General features: G+C 40.6%; 1 protein-coding gene across 3 annotated transcripts in view; it reads left to right on the top strand.

The window, feature by feature from the left end:
- The first annotated feature begins 13977 nt into the window (after nt 1–13977).
- Nucleotides 13978–26579, top strand: part of PAG1 (phosphoprotein membrane anchor with glycosphingolipid microdomains 1) — a 161556-nt gene continuing 148954 nt past the window's right edge. For all 3 annotated transcript variants that reach the window (XM_043879128.1, XM_043879129.1, XM_043879130.1), the window contains exon 1: nt 13978–14099. The gene's annotated coding sequence lies outside the window, so the exon portion shown is untranslated. The remainder of the gene's footprint in view (nt 14100–26579) is intronic.

Genomic DNA, 26579 nt, shown 5'->3' with positions numbered 1-26579 from the left:
AGCAGATCTTCCTGACCCAGGAATCAAACTGGGGTCTCTGCATTGCAGGTGGATTCTTTACCAACTGAGCTATCAGTTTACGCAAAAAAGCTACCTCGGGAAAGAAGAAAAATCTCAAAAACAACCTAAGCTTAAGCTTACACCTAAAGGAACTAGAAAAAGAAGAACTGACAAAACTCAAACTTAGTATAAAGCAAAGAAATCATAAAGATCAGAGCAGAAAAAAATGAAATAAAGACTTTAAAAAGTAGTGCAAAAGATGAGTAAAATCAAGAGCTTGTTCTTTTAAAAGATAAACAAAATTGATAAAACTTTAGCCAGATTCACCAAGAAGAAAAAGAGAAAGCTCATATAAGTAAAATCAGAAATGAAGGAGAAGTTACACCCCTAACCACAGAAATACAAAGGATCATAAAAGATTATTATAAAATGAGCAACTTAGAAGAAATGGATAAATTCTTAAAAATGTACAATCACCCAAGATTGAATCAGAAAACTAGAAAATATAAACAGATTGATTAAATTGAGTCAACATTTTTTTAAAAATTCCTAAAAAACAAAAGTCCAGAACCAGAGAGCTTTAATGGTGAATTCCACCAAACATTTAAGGAGCTAATACCACCTTTCTCAAATCATCCCCCAAAATTGCAGAGGAAATAACATTTTTGAACTTATTCTATGAGGTCAGTATCATCCTGGTGCCAAAGTCAGTCAACAATCACACAAAGAAAAAAGGAAAACTATAGGACAGTATCACTGATGGACATAGAGGCAAAAACCCTTAACAAGATATTAACAAACCAAATTTAAGAATACATTAAAAGAATCATACACCATGATTAAGTGGGATTTATTCCAAGGATACAAGGAGGGTTCAATTCCTGCAAATTAATCAGTGTGGTATACCCATTAGTAAATTGAATAAAAAAAATCGTATGATCATCTCAATAGATGCAGAAAAAGATTATGACAAAATTCAACATTATTTATGATAAAAAAAAAACTTCTAACAAAAGTGGGTACTGAGAGATTATACCTCAACATAACAAAGGCCATATATGACAAACCTAGTCAACATTAAACTCAATGGTGGAAAGCTGAAAGCATTTCTCCTAAGATCAGGAAACAAAACAAATGTGCCCACTGTTGCCACTTTTATTCAATGACAACCAGATAAGAAAAAATTAAATAAAAAGAGTCCAAATTGGAAAGGAACAAGTAAAACCATCACTGTTTTCAGACTACATGACAGTAAAGAAAACACTATCACCAAAAAACTATTGCAAGATACAAAAGTAATACACAGAAATCTGTTGCATTTCTATACTCTAACAACTAATGTACTCAGAGATTATAAGACATTGATGAAAGAAGTTGAAGACAAGAAAACAAATGGAAAGATGTTCGTAGACTGGAAGAATTAATAGTTAAAACAATCATACTCCCTAAGGCAATCCACAGATTCAATGCAATCCTTATTTTAAAACTAGAGGCATTTCTCAGAACTAGAACAAATAATTCTAAACTCTGTGTGTGTGCTTAGTCACTCAGTCATGTCCAACTCTCTGCGACCCTATGGACTGCCAGGCTTCTCTGTCTGTGGGGATTCTCCAGGCAAGAATAATGGAGTGGGTTCCCATGCCCTCCTCCAGGAGATCTTCCCAACCCAGTGGTCAAACCCAGGTCTCCCACATTGCAGGCAAATTCTCCACCTTCTGAGCCACCAGGCAAGCCCCAAAAATTTGTGTGGAAACTCAAGATTTCAAATAGCCAAAGTGATCTTCAGAAAGAAGAGCAAAGTTGGAGGTATCAAGCTCCCTGATTTCAAATTATACTACAAAGTTACAGTGGTCAAAACAATATGATACTGGCACAAAAACAGATATATAGCTCAATGGAACAGAATAGAGAGCCCTCAAATGAAGCTACACTCTATGGATGATTAATCTATGACAAAGGAAGTCAGGAATTACAATGGGGAAGAGACTGCCTTTTCAATAACGATACTGGGAAAATTGGGCAGCTACATGCAAAAGAATCAAACCAGACCACTATCCCACACCATGTACAAAAATAAACTAAAAAAGAATAAAGATTTAAATGTAAGACTTGAATCCAAAAAATACATAGGAAAAAAACATAGCCAGTACATTATCAACATAGGTCTTAGCAATATTTTTTTTTTTTGGATATGCGTCCTCAGGCAAGGAAAACAAAAGCAAAATAAACAAATAGGACTACATCAAACTAAAAATTTTTTGCACAGCAAATGAAACTCTCAACAAAATGAAAAGACAGCCTAATGAATGGGAGAGGTATTTGCAAATGATATCTCTGATAGGGGATTAGTACCCAAAATATACAAAGAACCCATAAAAATAAACATCAAGAAACACACACACAAAAAAAAACAGATTAAAAAATGAGCAGAGGACCTGAATAGACAATTATTAACATGATAACAAATAAAAAGTGTTTGCAAGGATGTAGAGAAAAAGGAACTCTTGTGTGACATTTGTGGGAATGCAAATTGATATGACTACTGTGAAAAACAATATGGAGTTTCCTGAAAAAATTTTAAATAGAACTATCATATGATCCAGCAATTTCACTCTGAGTGTTTTTCCAAAAAGATTAAAAACATTAATTCAAAAAATATATGTGCCCCTTTGTTCATTGAAGCATTATCTACAATTAGTCAAGATAAGAAAGCAATCTAATTGTCCACTGATAAATAAACGGAAAAGAAGGAAAAGAAACAAAATATTAGCCATAGAGAAAAATGAATCTTGTCATTTGTAACAACATGAATGGACCTAGAGAGTATTATGCTAAGTGAAATAAATCACACAGAGAAAGATAAATATGATTTCACTTACATGGGAATCTAAAAAACAAAACAAATGAATAAACATAACAACAGAAACAAACTCATAGACACAGAAAACAAACAGGTAGTTGCCAGAGGAATGAGGGTGGAGGGATAAATGAAATAGGTGAGGAAGATTAATAGGTATAAACACCCAGCTACAAAATAAATGATTCGTGGGGATGAACTAAACAGCACTGGGAGCACAGTCAATAGTATTGTAACAACTTTGTATGGTGATGTGGGAACTACACATATCCCGGTGATTATTTCGGAATGTACAGAAATATTGAATCACTATGTTGTACACCTGCAATTAATATAGTGTTCTAGGTCAATTATATTACACGTTTTTTAAAGAGGGGAAACAAATAGTTAACATGGGAAAATTTTATCCACATAAAAGTCAGACTGAATATAATTGAATAATGCAAGGAATCAAAAAACTACACAGGGAAACACACTAAAGCAATAAAGCTCAAAGGACGTGAAGCAATGAAGAAGAGCAAACCAGTTTGACCAAAGCAGAAGAATCTGGGTGGGGTAAAATAAAAGATAAAGTAGGTTTTAATCACCGCTGTATAGCCAAGGCTCTTTTTATCAAGAAGCCCAATCGTGTATTTTCAGAACAAAATTCTAATTACTAATATAGACAAAGCAAACCACTATCAAATTGCTTATAATTGGTTTTTAAAATCTAATAGTCCAGCATTTTCTGGAGAAAAGAAATCACTTTAGAATGGCATTTTAGTTGGTTGGATACTGAACATTCCTTGAATAAGTGATTTGGATCAAGTTCGTCAAAGGAATATAAATAATATTTAAAATCGTTGTTACTGGCTCTACAAACCAAAACCATGTCTCTTGGGCTCAGCTGTCCATTGTATATATAAACAACACAGCCTGTACACTTTGTTTCTTTTCTAGCCAAGAGAAATTAGGCTCCCATGGCTTCAGACAGCTGTCATGTATTTCCCGGACTGCTGCCACATGAGCGTCAGGCTCTGCAGATCATTACCAACACCAACATCTGGCTCTGCCTTCTTTTTTTCAAGCAGAGCTTAATTTTCTTCTGTTTCCAGAAACAGGAAATGCCATGTGCACTTCAGTGGAATTTGGGATTAAATATTTCTGAAACCAACTGCTGTTTTTACAAGATGTCTTGGAGTGATGGTTTATTTTATGGCTTTTGCCTCTGGGAATTCTGTGTGAATTTCTGTGAAATCTCCAAGGTCTACTTTTCTATCAGGCTACGTGCTTGTGCTTTTTTTCATCCCTCAAAGAATACGGTTGGATTCCACTAAGAAGGTGACCACCAACCGTACAAGTAACATCTCAGGTTCTGAGTTTCAGTCACTTGCTCAGAATAGTAGGTTTGACCACCAAATATGTGGAAACTTTGGGGGGCCCTCATTCTCCCTAGTCTTTCCTAGCACCCCTCTCTAGAAGGTGTTTTCCTCTTTGGGCATAAGGAAGGAGAGAGAGTTCAGCAGAAACTAAATGCTCCTTCTTCGTGGGGAAGAAGGAATAGGTAAATCGCTGACTCTTTCCGAGAAAAATAACAGACACCTTTAACATTCTCATTTTGCAGATAATAAGCTTAGGCAGACTGAGGAAGAAATTCAAGTAAACAGCACATATCCCTCTAGTCCTAAATGGACTTCTGACTGAAAAGAAAAGGCCACAGTATACTGAATTTCCACTCCTTGTCATCTTGTGTCCCTCCATAGCAAGATACGGCTGCATGCCAAGGACGATGCAAGACTGAGAGCAGGAAAGTCTATTTGCTGACAAAACATTGAAGGGGTGGGAATGGAGAAGGAAATGACCACCGTGTTTTAGCCCCTGAAAGCTTTTCATACCTTTCTGACTTTGGAGAGCAACCAATTAGCTCCTCCTGGAAGTAAAACTCTCGACAACTTTATACATCTTCCTTCCTCAATCTTGAATTTTTGTTTGTTGGCTGATAATGAAACACATGGTTTTCTCTGGTGCTTACTTCCAACTGGAGTGTATGAGAATTATATTCTATGGAAGTGATGAAGGCAGAACAAGTAAAAAATGAACAAAGGAATCTCTGTCAACATTATGAGTAACACATTCTCACATAACTTTTAAAACCACAAATCGTAAGCAGTGACATCAAGATAGAAATTTAAGGAATATGTAAGGTCAGGATGACAAACGGTGATGGGAACACCCATTCTTTAATCTGTAGTATAAAGACACCTCTTTAAGGCACTCTCTGCTCTCACTTTCACAAGTACTGTCTCTTTTCCCACCGTAATTTCTTTCTCCCGGTAGAACGATCTGGAAGTGTCAAGTCCTAAGCCCTGCCTTTACCTTTGCAGTACGTGTGAGACCACAGAGTAACATTAGCAGGCTTTGTCTTGATCTTCCCTGAAAGCCTTTTCTACAAGGTTTCCCTATTCTCAGAGGAGCCCTAAAGTCACTCCTAAGTCTTCTGTCAAAAAGGGAAAGCACTCTCTGATGAACCACAGTTAATCACTGCTTACAATAAAATGATACAACAGGCATTAGGAGACATCTAGTTACAGATTTTGACTCTAGGAGGGGGAAAAAAAGTTAATTCTAATATCTGGCATTCATTAGGAACTTACTATGGGCTCTCCAGGTGGCTCAGTGGTAACAAATCTGCCTGCCAATGATGGAGATGTAGGTTCAATCCCTGGATCTGGAAGATCCCCTAGAGTAGGAAATGGCAATCTGCTTTAGTGTGCTTGCCTGGAAAATATCATGGACAGAGGAGCATGGCGGGCTACAGTCTATGGAATCACAAAGAATCAGACATGACTGAACAGACATGCATGTGCTGAAAACTATTGTTATTCCATGTTAGGTAATCAAAGATGGTAGTCATGTGATTGTAGCTGACAGATGGGGATACGAGAAGCCAGGGTCAGCCAACTATGTGTGGTTCTAACTGTGCACACAACCTCCCCACTGGCCGCCTTCTCCTTCTATTAGTGGGTAACATGTCTGGGAGAGAGGGGTAGGTAATTCTTAGATATTAAAATGGAATGTACATTTCTGTATCAGTTCTTCAAAGTATTTATCCATCTGTAAGGGATTTATAACCTATTTAGTAATCTCTGATCATTCTTTCCTATAGATTAAGACAAATGTGAGGCCCTTTACACTTTTAGTAGATACAAGCTCTAAGCTGCAGGTCCAGTTTCAACTGCTATTTCTCTTCTTGGTCACAGGCCAATACTTATCCCAAGTTTATCTCAGAGGCTACTGATAAACAATCTTTATCAGTCTCTGCTTCTCAGCCACCAAGACCACAGTCAGTCTTCCTCTTTGACCCCTAAATTCCATTCTGTCCTGCCCCAGACCCCACTGTTATCATTGGGCCAGAACCTTCACCCGGCACCTATTTTCTTTCAGGCTCAGAGTTGCAATTGAACACTGTATTAACTTATTTTAAAGAAATATTTTGGAGCTAGCCTGGAAATCAGGCTGCTCTAAGTTCTAAAGAAATTATTTAGCACAAACAATTGAGAAGTAAGCATTTGAAATTCAGGCACTTCTTAATTTTCCTGTGTCAGAGAAAGAGGAATTGAGCTTTTGAATAGTCTCCATAAGTTGTTCCAGATAAAAAACAAAACAAAACAGAATGTTCACCTAACTATCCCCAGACCCACCTCCTCTCACCCCCATATCCCACCAGGGATTCAGTTATGATTTCTAGGGAATTTACTAGCAGCTACATGTGTTCAAACAAGGCAAACTTGGTAATAAGCCATGTCCAGAAATCAAGCACAACTTGTATTAACCTTTTATGGCAACCTCATTCTTTCCAAGTGAAATCTAATTCTATGTTCCCATTTTTGTCTCAGCTTTGCCAGTCACCTGGACTCCCCACAGTTCTCTGAGCTGGACTGTAACTATGAAGCAGGCAGAAGGTAGAAGATTTTCATGTCGAAGAATCTCTTTGAGTGAAATGGATAAAGAAATGTAATTAACAAATACAAAAAATTTGGGGGCCAGAACCTCTCAGCTCAACAGTCAACCTGTGATTCTTAGCAGAAAGAACTGGATAAGAATCTATTCTAGGTACAGTTTCTTGAATGAGCAGAAAATAGGTTCAATGGAGTTACTAGTAGCTGTATAATTGAAATCCTTACCATTGGGACTTTTAGAGGCATTGAATGAAGAAATTCTCAGCCAAAGAGCAGGCTTTGCTGACCCATAAGGAATGCAAACCTCAGAGGGAAAAAAAAACCAACAAAACATTGCTGCTATTCGTGCCAGACAACAACAGAAGCTAATGAGAAACAAGTTCTAAATCAGACACAATCAATATTAAGACACGGTTAATATTAAAGCAATGTTATATATCTCATGTATTTAATGCCAGTGATAGTGGCTCAAAATACAATGGCAGTGGGTCAAACTAATTAACTTTTTATAAAATTAAATCCTGGTTCTCAAAAAGTCAATATTTAAATGAATTCACACACTCTACAGATAGATATTTTTGACTGAAGTTTCTAACACTTCAGAAAACAGAATCACAACTTGGGACACCTCTCCTAAAAATCCCAACATGACTATTATGCTGACTTTTTTTTTTTTCTTTAAAATATTTTCTTATTAAAAACTGAACTAACAGAGTGCCACAATCAACTCCCTAATTTACAGAGAATTCTCTTTTAATTAGCATGTTCATTTATTAATTTTTTCATAATCACACAGAAGAGTAGCTCTAATTGAAGTAAAGATGTTACATTGTCTTTACATTGGGAGTAAAATGGACTGGAATGGGTGAATTTAACTCAGATGACCATTAGCTCTATTACTGTGGACAAGAATCCCTTAGAAGAAATGGAGTAGCCATCATAGTCAACAAGAGTCCAAAATGCAGTACTTGGATGCAATCTCAAAAACAACAGAATGATCTCTGTTCATTTCCAAGGCAAACATTCAATATCACTGTGATTCAAGTCTATGCCCCTACCAGTAATGCTGAAGAAGCTGAAGTTGAACGGTTCTATCAAGACCTACAAGACCGTCTAGAACTAACACCCAAAAAAGATGCCCTTTTCACTATAGGGGACTGGAATGCAAAAGTAGAAAGTCAAGAGATACCTGGAGTAACATGCAAATTTGGCCTTGGAGTACAAAACAAAGCAGGTCAAAAGCCAACAGAGTTTTGCCAAGAGAACGCACTGGTCATAGCAAACACACTTTTCCAACAACACAAGAGAAGACTCTACACATGGACATCACCAGATGGTCAATACCAAAATCAGACTGATTATATTCTTTGCAGCCAAAGATGGAGAAGTTCTACACAGTCAGCAAAAATAAGAGTGGGAGCTGACCGTGGCTCAGATCATGAACTCCTTATTGTCAAATTCAGATTTAAATTGAAGAAAGTAGGGAAAACCACTAGACCATTCAGGTATGACCTAAATCAAATCCCTTAGGATTATACGGTGGTGACAAATAGATTCAAGGGATTAGATCTGATAGAGTGCCTGAAGAACTACGGACGGAGGTTTGTCACATTGTACAGGAGACAGGAATCAAGACCTGTGGAAAAGAAATGCAAAAAGGCAAAATGGTTGTCTGAGGAGGCCTTACAAATAGCTGAGAAAAGACAAGAAATGAAAGGCAAAGGAGAAAAGGAAAGATATACTAGTTTGAATGCAGAGTTCCAGAGAATAGCAAGGCAAGATAAGAAAGCCTTCCTCAGTGATCAATGCAAAGAAATAGAGGAAAACAATAGAATGGGAAAGACTAGAGATTTCTTCAAGAAAATTAGAGATATCAAGGGAACATTTCATGCAAAGATGAGCACAATAAAGGACAGAAATGGTATGGACCTAACAGAAGCAGAAGATATTAAGAAGAGGTGGCAAGAATACACAGAAGAACTATACAAAAAACATCTTCATGACCCAGATAACCATGATGGTGTGATCACTCACCTACAGCCAGACATCCTGGAATGCGAAGTCAAATGGGCCTTAGGAAGCATCACTATGAACAAAGCTAGTGGAGGTGATGGAATTCCACTTGAGCTATTTCAAATCCTAAAAGATGATGCTGTGAAAGGGCCGCACTCAACATGCCAGCAAATTTGGAAAACTCAGCAATGGCCATAGGACTGGAAAAGGTTAGTTTTCATTTCAATCCCCAAAAAAGGCAATCCCAAAGAATGTTCAAACTATTGCACAATTGCACTCATCTCACATGCTAGCAAAGTAATGCTCAAAATTCTCCAAGCCAGGCTTCAACAGTACATGAACCATGAACTTCCAGATGTTCAAGCTGGATTTAGAAAAGGCAGAGGAGCCAGAGATCAAATTGTCAACATCTGTTGGATCATAGAAAAAGCAAGAAGAGAGTTCCAGTAAAACATCTATTTCTGGTTTATTGACTACACCAAAGCCTTTGAATGTGTGGATCACCACAAACTGTGGAAAATTCTTCAAGAGATGGGAATACCAGACCACTTGACCTGCCTCTTAAGAAATCTGTATGCAGGTCAAGAAGCAATAGTTAGAACTTGACAAAGAACAACAGACTGGTTTCAAATTGGGAAAGGAGTACATCAAGGCTGTATATTGTCACTCTGCTTATTTAACTTATATGCAGAGTATATCATGAGAAATGCTGGGCTGGATGAAGCACAAGCTGGAATCAAGATTGCTGGGAGAAATATCAATAACCTCAGATATGCCGATGACACCACCCTTACGGCAGAAAGCGAACAAGAACTAAAGAGCCTATTGATGAAAGTGAAGGAGGAGAGTGAAAAAGTTGTCTTAAAACTCAACATTCAGAAAACTGAGATCATGGCATCTGGTCCCATCACTTCATGGCAAACAGATGGGGAAACAGTGGAAATGGTGACAGACTTTATTTTTTTTGGGCTCCAAAATCACTGCAGATGGTGACTGCAGCCATGAAATTAAGACACTTACTCCCTTGGAAGAAAAGCTATGACCAACCTAGACAGCATATTAAAAAGCAGAGACATTACTTTACCAACAAAGGTCTGTCTAATCAAAGCTATGGTTTTTCCAGTAGTCATGTATGGATGACAGAGTTGAGCTATAAAGAAAGCTGAGTGCCAAAGAATTGATGCTTTTGAACTGTGTGTGTTGGAGCAGACTCTTGAGAGTCCCTTGGACTGCGAGGAGATCCAACCAGTCCATCCTAAAAGAAATCAGTCCTGAATATTCATTGGAAGGATTGATGTTGAAGCTGAAACTCCAATACTTTGGCCACCTGATGCGAAGAACTGACTCATTGGAAAAGACGCTGCTGCTGGGAAAGATTGAAGGCCAGAGAAGAAGGGGACAGAAGAGGATGAGGTGGTTGGATGGCATCACTGACTCGCTGGACATGAGTTTGAGCAAGCTCCAGGAGTTGGTGATGGACAGGGAAGCCTGGCGTGCCATAGTCCATAGGGTTACAATTGGTCGAACATGACTGGTTGAGAGACTGAACTGAACTGAACTGAACTGAAAGACAAGGGTGGGTCAGACGTAGTTTACAATACAGCATTCTGAAGCAAACTTCTGGATTGGTAGATTGTGTATAAACATCCCACCCTCTGTTCACAGAATTCTCCAGGCAAGAATACTGGAGTTGGTTGCCATTCCCTTCTCCAGGGGAACTTCCTGACCCAGGGATCCAACCCTGGCCTCTCACTTTGCAGGCAGATTCTTTACCATCTGAGTCATCAGGGAAGCCCATATATCACACACTTTCTTCCAAAACTTTACTCTACATTGGAAGTATAGTCCAGAACACTTACAACAATAATTGTTCCCTACACTTCTGGTTTTATATCAAGGAGTGACTCTGGGATATCTTTGGGTTCTAATTTACTGATGGAAAATCAGTAAAAATTTGGAAATGAAAAACAATATTCAGGAGGTCATTTGGTAACAGGAGAGCAGAGAAGAAGGACCAAGGCCTGAGACTGGCTCTTGCCTAGATTTTGTCTAAACCACTTAGTTTCTTTAGCCCTGGCTAAAATGAGGGTGGTAATCATGCTAGTCACCAGAAAATGTGAGTGTTGCTCTTTGAAGCTCTCAGTGAAGCCTGCACTATGCAACTGTAATGTCCTAAAACTGAGATGATCTTGAGTGAGTGTGTTAGTCACTCAATCATGTCAAACTCTTTTTGATCCCATGGACTGTAGGCCACCAGGCTCCTCTGTCCATGGGATTCTCCAGGCAAGAATACTGGAATGGGTTGCCATTTCCTTCTCCAGGGCATCTTCCCAACCCAGGAATCAAACTAGGGTCTCCTGCACTGCAGACAGATTCTTTACCATTTAAGCCACCAGGGAACGCAAAGTCAATGGGGTGTGGCTGCGGGGGACGGAGGCTCAAGGGGAAGGTGCTATTCTTTTCGAGTCCATGGACTGTAGCTCGTCAGGCTCCTCTATCCATGAAATTTTCCAGGTAAGACTACTGGAGTGGGTTGCCATGCCCTTCTCCAGAGGATCTTTCTGATCCAAGAACTGAACCCAGGTCTCTTGCATTGCAGGTGGATTCTTTACCATCTGAGCCACCAGGGAAGCCCCTGAGATGCTGTTAGGACAAAATTTTGCATCCCAGTTTGTGCAACTGCAAAACTGGGGTGAAGATGCAAAATGGATTTCTTCTCTCCAAAAATGAAAGATTTGCTAACTCAGAACTTAGGCACAACCTTAATCAGATGTGAATAATAAACAGAAATCTTTTTCCTTATAAGAGCTTACTTGTTTTTCTTAGATTATAGAAGCTGCATCTAACACTCAGATCTGTAGTCTCATTCAAGTTCCATTGTGTGAGCAAGGCAATTTTTTAAAATTAGTAAAATGAGCATAAATCTTTTTTTATATTCAATTAACAAGACCATTGTGATATTTCAGTGAGGTAATGTACACGACTTGTCATACATTCATATGTTTTGGAACACTGAGCTTCACCTGATGGTACCGATCAGGAGACCAAGTCTGGTCCTTGGTCCAGGAGACTAAGTCTTCTCCAAGTCACTTTTCCAGGACCTAGGTTGAGTCCAAGGTTTGCTTCTTCCCATGTATCCTTTCCTCTATGTGCACTATGAAACAAGCCATCTAACATTTCTTACTCCATAACTTTGCTCTCTACACCCACACCTCCCCTCCTAATAAACCTTCTTCCCAGGCCATATTTAAGCCTCCATTAATTATATGTGTAAGCTTCCCAGGTGGCACAGTTGATAAAGATCCCATCTGCCAATGCAGGGGACACATGAGATGTGGGTCCGATCCCTGGGTCAGGAAGATCCCCTGGAGTAGGAAATGGCAACCCACTCCAGTATTCTTGCTTGGAAAATTCTATGTCCATGGTGTTGCAAATAGTCGGACACACATACACTCACACACACACAAATGATATGTGCAAGGAATACAGCATGTGTGTTGTGTATGTAACGTGATTTATATATTTTCCCTAAGTAAAGTAATGCATAATAATTACAGAAAATTTGGACTAATCAGATAAAGCTTCAGTGGGAGTTGGGCTTGGAGCTGAACTCGGACTTGGGATTCAGACTTGGACTTGGATGTCCTGAGTTCAACACCAGGCTTGGTGCTTCCCACTTCAAAGGTCTATTCCCAACTCCTAATTGCTGGTCTAATAATCTGAAGTTTGGTTCAAACACCACCTATATCGGACTCATCAGAGTGCTCCTTAGGAATGAAATTCCAAGGTCCCACCTTTGCCCGGGGCTGAGCCATAACCACTGAAGATAAGGCCTGGAGATATTTTCAGATAGCTACAAAAGTGATTCTCATGCAGAAGGAAAACTCTGCTCTAGATTCTAGACCGCACTTGAGTAGCAAAGATGGGGTGGTCCAGACCTGCAGCACTGACATCAAGAGTGCTTGTTAGAAATGAAGAACCTTCCCACAGTGCCCAAACTCACTGAATAAGAACCTGCACTTTAAGAAAATCTCCAAAAGATTCTATCACACATTAAAGGTTTAAGAAGCTCTACTGTACCTCGATCTCAACTGGGAAGCTTTACAGCCTAATAATAGCTGGGCCCCATCCAGAGATTCTCATGTACGTTCTATTCTGGATACTGGGGTGTGGCCGGGGCAAAAGGGCTCCTATTAGCTCAGTAAGTTATTTTAATGTACAGCCAAGGTACATTGTCCCCTAAATCCCAGCTCTTTAAGGTTAAACCATAACATGAGTTAAACTGACTTTTGCAGGTTTGCCCAGAGCCTTAAAGGATCACTTAGGGTAAACAGTAGTTTTTAAGGGACAATGGACTCTGGAGACAAACAAGTTCAACCACAACAGCTTTAGGTTCACAAAACCCCAGGCGGCTGACTTCCTGTACCTTCCCGCGGGGTAGCTGGGCGTCTCGCTCCCACCCGGCCCCGCCCGGCTCACCCCCTCCCCGCCCCTCCTCGTCCCGCCCCCTCCCTCCACTCCTCGTCCCGCCCCCCCCCCCCACTCCTCGTCCCGCCCCCCCCTCCTCGTCCCGCCCCCCCCCCACTCTTCGTCCCGTTCCCCCCGCCCCGTCCTCGTCCCGCCCCCCCCCTCCTCGTCCCGCCCCCCCCACTCCTCGTCCCGTTCCCCCCCCGTCCTCGTCCCGCCCCCCCCCGTCCTCGTCCCGCCCCCCCCGTCCTCGTCCCGCCCCCCCCCCACTCCTCGTCCCGCCCCCCCGTGACGTGCCGCAGCCAGCCGGGCTCATGCGCAGTGGCACCTCGCGCCCCGCACGGCTGCACCGCCTCGGAGCTTGTCATTCTCCGCGGCGCGGCTGCGAGTGCAAGCTGCGGTGCCTGCTCGCCTGCTCGCTTCCCGGCGCGCCCCCGATGTGACCGACTGCTTGGGAGCGGGCTGGCGGCGCTCCTGGCAGCAGCGCCTCGGCTTTTCCCCGGCTGCCTTTCTTGTAGAGCCGCAATTCCCTCGGAGCCGGAGACACGCACCAGGGGCTCGGAGCGCCGCACTCCGGGGCGGGCGGCTGCTGCAGCGCTCGGGACCACGCGGACCCGTGTAGCTTTCGTCGTCGCCGCAGCCGCCAGGAGGTGCGCCCCGGCGATTGCCGGGCTCCGGGCACCGCGGAGCCAGGCGGCTGGTGCAGAACGGCAGCGCCTCGCCCCGCACCCGCCGCCGCCGCAGCCGGGTCAGTGCGGGGCCAGCGGGGCTCTGCGCAGCCGGAGAGCTGTCCCCCTTGAAGGCTCCCTGTCGCCTGCATTCCAGTAAGTTGACTGTAGTTTATAAAGTTGGAGGGTGGCGCCGCGGGAAGGAGAGGTTCGTTTTTATTATCTTCACGTCGTGGGAAGCACCTTTTGTTAGCGGGGCTCCAGCTTGGGGAGTTGAGAAAGCGAAGCCGCGGACAGGGCACGCCGGGAGAGGCAGTCCCGGGCGGGCTGGCTCCAGTCTCTGCTGAACGTGCCAGTTGGAAATGTGCTGTGAGAGGACAGGTGCTCCGAGGGCATTTCGCCTGCTGCTGATTGCTCATTCCGAGCTCCTTGACTGTATATGTGTTGTGTGTGTGTGTGCGCGCGCGCGCACAGGAGGTAGGGGGGTCTTGTCACCTCCGTCCCAGGTCCTCAGGGAAGTGACTCCAGTAATATTCCTGGATGCGCTAGGTCTTCAGGGATGGAGGCTATATCATTCTTTCTCTGGCCTCCAGGCTTCCCGCGCATCCCACTTTCCCTCTAGGCAGAAGTTCCCAACGTTTCCCTAATTAGAGCCCAATCCTTTAGGGGAAAACAACTTAATATGTCAACCTACAGTTTTGTGCTATAGGGCAAATAAAATGAGAAATCCGCTCAGTGTTGTGTGATTCCATTTATGTAAAGAATGTGAGCAAATCTCAAAGCAGTCGTGTTCAGATGATGACACTTGGGTTTCACCCTGACTGTCCTGCACCTCTTATGTAAGCCTCCCTGCCGGATAAGTCTGTCTGCAGTGGCTGCAGCTGTGGTTCTCCATTCCATTTGTTTAAGGTCCAGCTTGAACGTATTTAATGAAAATGCTGACATGATATAGCGCCCTGCAGTCTGAAACAGAGTGCACTCTTCAGATGAGTGTCTTCTCCTAATAGGGTGCATGAGAGGAAAAACCCAGTATATTTTTCAAGGCAGCTCCAGGAATTAGACACATAAATCATGTTTTAAAATAGCATGCATTGTGCAGGGAGCTTGCAGAGGACACCTTTGAATACAACCCCTTTGTTTTAGAAAAGTGGAAATTGTTCATGCCAGACAATTGTTGAGTCTGAAAGTTAAGTGTACTGTTAGGCTTAATTATCTTAATAAACAAAGAGCATGATTTATAGGTAGCTGCCCTGTCCTACTTTGATGGATAGAATTCCAGAATTCTTTAACCTTTCTCTCTCATCTGTTCCCCCAGAGATTCCTCTTAAGCAGAGAAATAGATTATCATCATTGATGTTTAATATTTGAGTTGATTAAATTTGTAAAAGGATAGTTTGAAATACCATACAGTACTGCAATGACTGTGAAGACATGAATATTAGAGATAAGGAGAATATTCAGATTTTTTTGGTATGGAAGTCATTAGTTTAGTAAAACAAATAACATTCAGACTGCCCCAATTTATCTTCTTTTGATTTGGACAAAACTCAGGATTGTGGTTTAATGTGAGATTTCTTTAGGTGCTCCTTAGAAAAAGAAGCACATTTATTTATAGTATTCTGGCACATGGAACAAGATGAACTAGTTGTAGGCATCTCATTTAAAAGGCATCTCATTTAAAATCATAGTATTTTAAGGAATTCTAAGAAAATACACAAAATGTTATTTCAGAAGTTGATAAGTTATTCAACACATTGTAGTTGGTGAGAACATCCATTGCTTATCTCAAGATATACATCCAAGTATAGAAGCTGGAACAGATTGACCTCCGTATAGGCTGTCACATCAAGGTTGGGAGGACAGACTATGGCGACGTGCTGCTGACTCAGGTACCGTCTGTCTGAGCCTGGGCGTGTTACCTGAACTCTGCGCCTCAGTGTATTTGTCTGTAAGATGGGGATTACAGTACCCGCCTCCCTGGATTGTAATGATGATTAAATGAGTTCATAGATGTAAAGCTGTTAAAACAGTGTCCGACTTATTAAACTGGGTAAAAGTATGATTGTTACTAAAGGAAGTGCTTCTGTGGGTACTCTTGACATTGAGTGATTGAACGACTGCCGACAGAGGTTAACAGAAGCTGTTCGCATGTATCACAGGATACAGGGTATAAGCGTTTATTGAACACCTCCTGGTAATGTAGACACCAGCTGGTATTTGACCTATCGTCTCTTTCGATTCCTTTTCAAGGTGGTGGCTTCATCTCCACTTTGGAGAAGAGGAAACTGGAACTCAGCAAGATCAAACCATAGAAATCGCATTTGGGCTTTTAACCCATGTCTGTCTCTTTCAAACCCTATCCTTTTTGGCCCTGCTGCCTCAACTTCCAGAATGCTTTTTTCTTCTCTTCTCCTCAAATCTGCATAATAACATAAAATAGGTACTGTTCTTATCTTTCACTTACAGATGAGGAAATTTACATTTAGCTGTGAAGTATGCAGAGTGCTTAACTCACAACATAGTTCTCCTTGACTGGGAGCTGTTATTATTCTCATAATTATTGTTAAAAGGCTTGTCTACCTTAGCACATGATAGAGACACCAGCAGGTGAAATGGGTTTTATGCTTTGGTTTGAAGTGGATTCCATTGCTTTTTCCTTTCCTGCTCATATATTCAGAGAATTGAGAGAAAGAGAGTGGTGTGTGACGGTTCCTGCTGGAGGCCGCCCCTCCTGGGTTTGTCTGCTGCCAGCAGATGAAGCTGCGGGATCCGCACGGCCTAGCGAACCACCGCAAGCAGGTCATTCATCTGCAATTGGCGTCATCTGTGAGCATGAGTTCAGTCCTGGCTGGAGAGTACTCCTGGGGCAGAGAGAGAGAGAGAGTGTACACTTTGCTGCATATTGTACTGTTTGTTCAGAAATGGCAATAATTTATATTTCATGTTAAATAAGCATGCTTCCTCTGGGCCTTAATACAGTGTGGTCGGAAGCAGTTTCAGGGGTCATGTGTGAGCTGCCCAGTCAGCCTTCCGTATCCATAGGTTCCACATCTGTAGATTCAACTGACCAAGTGTTGAAAATATATTTTTAAAATTCCAGAAAGTTCCAAGAGGCAAAACTTGAACTTACTTTGCTCCAGCAGCTATTTATATAGCATTTACATATTTAATGTTAACATGGCATTTAAACATTATATTAAGTGTTATAAGAGCTCTAGAGATGAAGTGTGTGAGAGAATGTACTTTAAGGTTATATGCAGATATAATGCTATTTTATATAAAGAACTTGAGCATCCACTGATTTTGGTATCCTCGAGGGTTCTAGAACCAATTGCCCATGGACTGGTGGACTGCACTTCATTAAAACTCTGGTCCACAGCCTGTTGAGCATCTTACTTGACTTCCAGAAGTTGAGAATGATTGAAAAGGTACTTTTTTTCCTGTGGCTTCCTTAGAGTATCATCCAGATCTACATAGTTTTCTGGCCCTTGGTAAATATTAACTCATTTTCTAGATATTAAAATGTAATTGCTATCAAGGGCACATAGGCCACAGGCAGTTTACAGACTTATTTAATATTTAATTAAACCTGGTATCCTGCCACTGAAAGGTGCTTCAAGACAGATATTCTGCCTTGGCTTTTTTAAATAAAAAATTCTCTGTACAGCATGGTGATTAAGGTTAATAATACTGTATTGCCTATTTGAAGGTTGCTAAGAGTATATTTTAAAAGTTCTCATATGAGATTATTTTTAACTATGTGTGGTGATGGATGTTAACTAGACTCATCTCGACCATTTTGCAATATATACAAATGTTGATTCATTATGTTGTATGCCTGAAATTAACATGATTTTGCATGTTAATTATATCTCAATTAAAAAATTTAAAAGTCCGTGGGTGCAAGGTTCCTGGAGGGTGTCAGAAAGGGTCCTTGCCATCAGCTGAGGCTTTCTTCATCTCTCTGAAATACTTTCTTTTCTTCAGTTTTAGCCCTCCTGCCAGAGCACAAATATTCCCTTTACTCTTTTAAGTGCTTTTACATTTCAAATGTTCCTCTGCTCTGGGTGATTTGATAGTAAAAGTCTTCCTCAGTCACTTCTGTGACTCAACTTGGGGCCAGAAGTTACTTTCAACTAATTCTTTAGAATTTGCATAGTGTTATTTCTTGTTAACTGTTTGTTGGCTTATCTGTGACCATCTCTGTTTCCAGACAACTTTCTTCCAACATCCAGCTGTCAGAAGATATAAGTACCAGAAATGCAGGCTAATTATGGTATGAATAAAATGAATGAAGACCATTTACTCTTCCCCAGTCATCTCTCCTGTTTTGAATTATCTTCCCTGTAGGCTTGGGGAGTTGGGGGCTGATTGTACTTCTAAAGCTCTTGCCTCAGACATCTGGGAGAAACACGTGGAAGGTGATAGCAGTCCTCCAAACAAGCAGTGCATGTGCAACACGGTAGAGACAGCCCCTCAAGGCTGGGATGCTGCTGAATTTGAGGGTGGGGGTGATTGTGGGGACAGACAGCTCCATGATTTGTCTGCCACATCCTTACTGGATGGAACAAATAACTAACACAGAACCCTTCATGTGTGCTGGCTGCCCTACTAGGAACTACATACTCGATTTACGTGAATCCCCACAGTGACCTTATGTGGTTACTTTGTTATCGTTTTTTTTGCACAAGCAGAAAGATCAGAGCACTTGTCTAAGAGCACATTAGTGAGTTTCTGGCCCAGGAGTGGAGTCCAGGAGTCTATGAGGCCTAGTGTTCTACTGTGTAATTTGGGAGCCTTCATTATCATCCAGCTTTGTTGCATAGATGTCTTGTGTTGTGCTTCTCGAAATAATCCTATTCAGTCTCACTCCATCCCCATAGTGACCCTGGGATAGAACTGAAGGGATGGTTGAAGGTCTGTGCCCACAATCTTCTAGATCTTTGTGGAGGAGGAGTTTAAAGCTTAGTTCACTCAATGATCTCAGAAAAGAGACCCATATGTTAGCATTGTGAAATAGGAAGCATATAGCCATCCACTGATAACGGGATGCAGTGAAGAAGCTTGCAAACTTTATCTGTGTTTGATGTCACGGAGTTGCGTCATTCTCATTCAAAAAAGAACAATCTGAGATTTTCTCAGGTGATTTCTAAAAAAGTGAATCAAAATTGATTTAATCAGCAGTGAACATTACTGTAGTGATGTCATGTATCACAGTGAGACTATGGTTTTTAAGTAAATGAACATGTATGTCTCACAAGGTACAAACATGTTGTCTCAGAAAATGAACATTGTGTCACATCTTCTGTGTCTGCATCCTAGTCTCTCTAACTGCACTCGAAGTACAGAGGGAAAGGGCTGAATTTAAAACCAATGTCTAATATTTTCAAAACCCTTTACTGTGAGTGGCACCTCCTCTATTTTCTCACGATTTCACACTGGAGCCAATATTTGTTGCAGAGTGTCTGTAATTTTCAGTGACCCTTTTGTAAGGAGCACTTTATTCCCCAAATAAAACAATTTTAAAAATCAATTAAAAAATTAAAAATCCCTTAAAAAGTTCTTCATATCCCTTGGGTTTTGAGTTATTATATTTGTTGTTGTCATTGTTATAATATTTGGTATGTTAATGTCTAACCTACTCCCCCTTCTTGGTTTTATAGGACTGTATAATTTCCAAGTCTGTGAGTGATTAAAAATTTAAGAAAAGTTCAATTTTCTCAGTGTGGGTTTTATGGTAGAGAACAGGGAAACTTGGCCTGTTTCGGGTGCATGCGTGCTAAACTACAGAGCACTTGAAACCCTATGAACCTCATGGAGTAGGCAAGTTTTTTTTTTTAAGTGTTTTATTTGACCAACAGTAGCTTTGTGCTTTGTTTTAATTTCATGGGACCCAGTCCCTGTATCATGTGTTCTAGTGTTCATTTGTAAGTGATCAACTTCAGTTGATTTTCTAAAAGGACCAAAAGCTGTGACTAGTCAACACTGCTACATCTGTCATTTCGGTCTTAAGGGAGCTCCAGGGTTGCATGTGGAAGCTCTCCTGTGAATTTGTTCCCTAAGGAATAAAGGGCATTCAGATGGGTTGTTAAGGTTCAGGTCTCGAGGTATTTGTGACTCAGTCATTGCTGTTAATGTTGCTTCCACTCACTCTGGCCTTTCACCCTGACCCATACTCATTTTTTCCATCACCCCTGTGTGGTTGAACTTGCTGAAGCTTTTGGGAGACTTTAATGTTGAAGCAGTGCATGTTATAGATCACAGGCAATAAAACCATACAAGACAATTAAAAAAAAAAAAACTGTAAAAGAGCCAATCTGTAACATGGCCACACAGGGGAACACCACGACTTCTGTATTCAACACTTGGGAATTGCAGCCAGAGTGGCTTTATGGTATTTTCCGTGACCCCTTCTAAAAAGAGCTGTGAGCCTCTCATTCACACATAATCAGCCGCTAGCAGCTTGGCAGTGTTTGAGTCAAACTTAATTGGACTGGTTTTTACTCATTTATGCATTCACCAGATAAATATTGATATACAAGGCATAGTGTTAGATAATGAAACCTCAGACGTAAGAGGATTCCTTTCACATCTCTCAAAACTCTCCGTCTTGGGAGGGGAAATGATGCTTAACTCCAGTTTTAACCAGTGCATAAAAGATGCTGGGCTCTGTTAGGGGTACCTGACTCCAAAGAGGTGACTTACCCCTAGGGAATAGGGCAGGGTCTGAGTCTGAAAGAGTGAGTTGGAAGGGACCGGGCAGCTGAGGATAGGAGTGGGATGGCAAAAATCTTTCTGAGGAGAGAGACCAGGGAGAAGGGTGCAGTGAAGGCATGGAAGAGTGTGGTGTGTCTGTGAGACAGCTGGTTTTTCCCTGCGGCAGGTGCACGTGAGGGGCAGTAGGTGGGGCTGGAAATGGAGAGTGGAGGCTGGAGCCACTTTGGAAAGGGTCTTGTAGGGCGTATTGGGTCCAGATGAATTTGAGCATTTCAGGCCGTTCTTTTACAGGGATCAGTCTGGTGTGTTGTAGAGAATGGATGGGATGTGAGGATGGCTGTGTGGAAAAGAGCAGTTGTGTGCAAAAGCTGTTGAATCCTAGTATGGATTTAAGGTCTGAACTTGGACTGATGGGGAGGTGGGGGAGGGACAGAGAAGGAGAAGAGAAGCAGGAAGGGATGGTGACTTTAGGGATGACTCCCAGAGCTCTGGCTTGGATGACTGAAAGGACAGAGTTGTTCTTGATAGTGAATACAAAAGTCATGATAGTGAATACAAAGAATGATGTTGTTTGTAGGGAGAGAGAATGCATTCAGGTGTGGATTTGTGTAATGATACAGGGAACCAGGGCAACATTCAGGGCTTGGGATTCTATTCACAGTTGCACAGGCTTGTGGTTCTGGAATTTAAGACAGAGGCTGAGCTGGAGATACAGGTTTGCAAGTCTTCTGTGTATTTGGAGTTGTTGTTGAGGTTGTAATCTGACTGAGAAGGTGCATTGTTGTCATTGTTCAGTTGCTCAGTCGTATTTGACTCTTTGCAACCCCATGGACTGCAGCACGCCAAGCTTCCCTGTCCTTCAGTATCTCCCGGAGCTTGCTCAAACTCACGTCCATTGAGTCAGTGATGCCATCCAACCATCTCATCCTCCGTCGTTCCCTTCTCCTCCTGCCTTCAGTCTTTCCCAGCATCAGGGTCTTTTCTAATGAGTCAGCTCTTCACATCAGGTGGCCAAAGTATTGGAGCTTCAGCTTCAGCATCAGTCCTTCCAATGAATATTTAGGATGGATTTCCTTTAGGATTGACTGACTTGATCTCCTTGCAGTCCAAGGGACTCTTAAGAGTCTTCTCCAACACCACAGTTCAAAAGCATCAATTCTTCAAAGTTCAGCCGTCTTTATGGTCCAACTCTCACATCCATACATGACTACTTTAAAAACCATAGCTTTGACTAGACGGACCTTTGTCAGCAAAGTAGTCTCTGCTTTTTAATACACTGTCTAGGTTTGTCATAGCTTTTCCAAGGAACCGGAAGGCCAAGGTGGTAGGCAGAGGGAAAGGAGATGGGGGAATAGTATGATTAAGTGAGGGAAGTTATCGACAAGTGCTTGGACACAAAGTGGCAGAAGCCAGAGGCAAAGTGGAATGAGGTGCTTGATGGAATGGGAGCCAAGTGACAAAAGGAGTGAAGTACCAAGCAAAGGCAGAGAGCAGAGGAACAGTCTGACTGTTAACGCGCTTGTAACCACACACAGGACAGTGACTATGTCTCATATAGCTTTCAAGGCTTGTGAAGAAGTATTAAGAATCTACTGTGTGGAAAAGGGACAGGGAGTGGGGTCAAGGAAAGAAATAAATAAAATCATGAATAAAGCACAATCCTTGATCTCAAGCTGCTTATAGCATAGAAGTGTCATTTCTTGTTTTCCCTTTTCATTCATTTTTCTCCTTCATTGACAGCAGGACACGGGCACTTGGGAAAGTGGGAAGAATGAAAGAATTACTTTCTTGGCACAAAATTCTTGGTTTTCATAACAGGCACATCTTGTTGTGCCCATGAATGAGCACGCCGAAAGGGACAGTGATGATGACCCATTATTTGGTGGTTTACAAAAATAAGCTTTTCTCATGGCTGCAGCATCTTTGGAGGGTTGAACCTTTGAACCAATCTTGCTAGAGTTATTAATGAGCCTTTTGGCTCACTGGATTATTTGAGATATATTAGGTACAGTTTCCTGTAATTTTCACTTGTCTTATAAGAGACAGGCAACATTAAGTCATAGACAAGCTGCTGTATTGGGGGGATGATGAAAATAATTACCATGTGTTTTAGTTAAAATCATGCATATCAGTCCTTGCTCCTTTCATTTTGACCTAAAGATGGAATTATTCCCATTTCAGAGATGAGGGAACTGAGGTGACTGTGTGGAGATAACATAGCTAGTTAATGGTAGAGCTCCTAGGACCCCAAATAAAGCATTCTGACTTCAAATTCTGGCTTCTTGCCATTCCATTATGTTGCCTGTGTCTTCATGACTAGCTACTAAAGAAAAATTAGGGGGTAGCTACTTTAAAAAAAAATTTAAGAGTGTTTTTTTTATCATTAGTCTGCTCAAAGCACCAGTAGTGGAAGCTATATTGACTGCAGTCTTTATATTTGATGAACCACAGATTCTTTATGCAAATGTATGCAATCAAGTCCGACTGGGGGAAAGCTTTTTTTAGAGACAAACATCTTTTTCTTTCAGTATCTTAAAAATCTTTTAAAAAGCATCTAAATTTAAAAAGAAAAGCATTCAACATTTTAAACTGTAAAATTGTTGTAGTTAAACTTGCTCTCTGGTATAATGGAAATTTGTTTTTCAATTGTTACAATGGCCTTTGTAGGTGAGAAGTGTGTGTGTGTGTGGTATGATTTAGTCAAATTAAGTTTAAACTATTGGTTTTCCTTTTAGAATATCATTCCTGAATTCTCCAAATGCATTAAGTGATGTAGCTTGCTTTATCTTGCCAAAGCAGCTATCATGTTCCCCTTTTAATGCCAAAGCATTAAAACATTTGTCTTTTTCTTAAGCAGTGTAAAATTATGCAGGATAAATCGAAAGGGCTTATTTTAGTTTTACAACTTGTATTTTAGCTTCAGATATTCTGAAATTTACCTAATTTTGCTACTGGTAAGGCAGATATTAACTATTAGTATATAGAAATGTTTAGAATCATGAAATGTTCATGGAGTCTTACAGCTGTTTGAAAAGTTTATGATGCTACATTTATTTCATAAAAAATATCTGTGGGCCTTACTAAATAGCAATTTTCAGATGAAAGCAATTTCTAGCAAGTAGCAAAATGCTGGTACTAGTGCTTATCTTTAAATCTCAATTTCAAGCTTCATGGTGCCAATTTTACATTTTAGCTTTAGTGGAAAAAAATTGAATCCAAAAGCGTTTATGCATTTGTGGCACTTGGTGGGTTGATCTTTTATTATTAGTGCTGATTTCTTAAAATCACCATACACTTATAAATTTTTTTAAAGTTTTATAAAAATGTTAGGCAACTATATTAGTTCTAGTAATTATCACTATACATGGTGTTGTTATAGTAGACTTAGTCCATTGCAGTTGAGAAATTACAATATAGGCATATGAGAATTTAAATAATAATATCAAATAACATTGTATTTTATGTGTGATTTTAGTGCATTTTATAATAATATGTGAGGAAATTCAAACGAGGTAAAATGAAACTTAGTTTGGCCATTTCATGCCTCATGTGTCCCAGTTTCATCCAAATGCAAATATGATAATCCAGGGCACAGAGGTAGTATCCTGTAGAGGTGATTTGCCAATACTGTGTTTATTACTCACCACCAAGATGAGTAATTAAGCTGCATTCCCACTAATCTTTCCATAAGTATGTATTTTAATACTATGTACTAGGAGTTTTCATTTTCTGAAGAGAGTAATTAAATTTTCCTTACCTCGTTTTTCTTCCTGTTGAATTTTATTCTGACATTTTTTTTATGTTAGTGTCTACTTGACATAATAGAACATGTCTAAATTAGTAATCTAATTTGAATGCCATAGTTATGTATACAGTCACAGCTTGTTTGAATAGAGGGCTTTTTGTGTATTGTGTATGCTCTTTCTCTTAGCAGATTGAGGAATTATATGCTTAATGTTTCAGAATCCTAAACCTACTTATGTTTGCCAATAGACATGCAGAGATACAAATATTTTTACAAACATAATCTTAAAAGATATGCTTCCTTTTCAGATATTAGGAATTGACAGGTAAACTGTCTGCTATAACCTTTTCTCATACGCGATAGACTGCTAAATCCAGAAGTGGCTGAAACCAACGATGTCATTTGTAGGGCCTAAATTGTTAGTGTTGAGGTTAGGAGTGTATTTCTCTGTTTTCCTAAATAAAAAATAATGCTTTGCAGTAAAGTATTATGAATCTTGATAACAAAACACAGTCAAGTAATATAAGATAACTTTTTCTTTGCTGTGCTATATTATAGTCATTTTGCCCAAAATATACATCTTAAGCTTCTAACATCAGCATGAAATTCCCAATATCTCCAAAGTAAGAGTCGAAACTGACATGTTCAGGGACTCATTTAAAGCATACAATATGCATAACAGCTTTTCAGATCTTATGCCAGGGTGTATGGAAGAGGATTGCTAAACACTATGGTGGTTGAGAAAAAAGAAAATGCCAAAGGATCAAACTTGCACTTAATGGTTTTTGCCACCACAGTTCTTAACCTTTCCAACTGGTTGAGTGGTTTACTAATAGCAGCTGGTCAGGACCTGCATTATTGTAGATCTTTTCTTTTAATAAATATTCAATAGCATTTTCAAAATTGTTCCCCTAGCCACAGTTCATAATAAACAGCCCAGTGCTGGCAAAGAGCATGCTGCTTTTATACTGTTTTATAGCCATAGGCCATTTGACATTTGGACCCTTCTCATATGGATTTTTCTAGCTCCACATATCCTGAAAACTGTCAGCCTTGGATCAGAACAAGCCTTTTGCATCTTCACAGTTATAAGGAAATTAAAAAGAACTTTTCTTCTCCCCATAAAATGCCAAGGCCCGTGGTCAGAGAATTATCATTTGCTAGTCACATTCATTTTCCTTTTGATGTTCTCACTGGCTTTAGGAAGTGATAACATGAAAAGCACTGCTGAAACGTGAACACAACAGTTTGATTTGATCTTCATTATACTCTTTCTGTTTAAAGCTGTGGTTCTCAAGGAAGGGTGACTTTGCCACCCAGAGGACATTTTGGTTGTCACAGCTGTTGGGTGAGGGTGGGGGTTGGGGGGCCGGGAGGGGGATGCTGGGCCTACTGCTGGCATCTAATAAACAAGTAGAAGCCACGGATGCTATTATACATCCCACCGTGAACCAAACAGCCTTCCTCCACAGGGAAGAATTATCGGGGCCAATATGTCAACAGTGCTGTGGTTGGGAAACCCTGGTCTAGAAAGTAGGGAATGTCTTTCTAATTTGCTTTATATTGTTCAAGCAAATGGAAGTGTGTTCAGTGGTTCTGATGAAGAGATCCTTCCATTCAATAAACTCATATACTGAACACCTGCTAGGTCCTGAAAATGTGGGGAAGACCATGACATCGTCCTCAGGAGTTTCCGCCGTCTTTGCAGGATGAGTGGTAAACAAAATACTACCGTTTGATGTGATGTACGGTAGTTAGAAGAGGTACACATGGCATGTTAAACTTGAAATAATTTTGATTTCATTTGCTACATGTGGGGGAATATCTAGAAGAACTCATCTCCTCTGTCTGGATGTAAAATTAGTCATTTGGGAGCAAAATTTCTCCTTTTCCCTTAACGATCAGGAATGGATCTCATTTACTGCATCCTTCTTCCCCTGTTTGAACTGGTGTTAATTTAAAACATCAGGACAAAAGAGGAGGTGTGGACATAAACAGTGTTACTTCCAACATTTAGGGTTAGTTTTTCCACTTCTTCATTGAGGTATAATTTCCATGACATAAAACTCTCCCATTTTAAGTGTACAATTCATAGATTTGTAGAAAACTGAAAGTTACGGGACTTCCATCACAGTTTAGTTTTAGGGCTTTTCCATCACCCCAGAAACATCCCT

This window comes from Cervus elaphus, chromosome 21 (assembly GCF_910594005.1).
Source record: "Cervus elaphus chromosome 21, mCerEla1.1, whole genome shotgun sequence".
In the NCBI taxonomy this organism is placed as follows: domain Eukaryota; kingdom Metazoa; phylum Chordata; class Mammalia; order Artiodactyla; family Cervidae; genus Cervus; species Cervus elaphus.
Note: the sequence above shows the minus strand (reverse complement) of the source record. Positions and strands in the feature narration are given on the sequence as shown.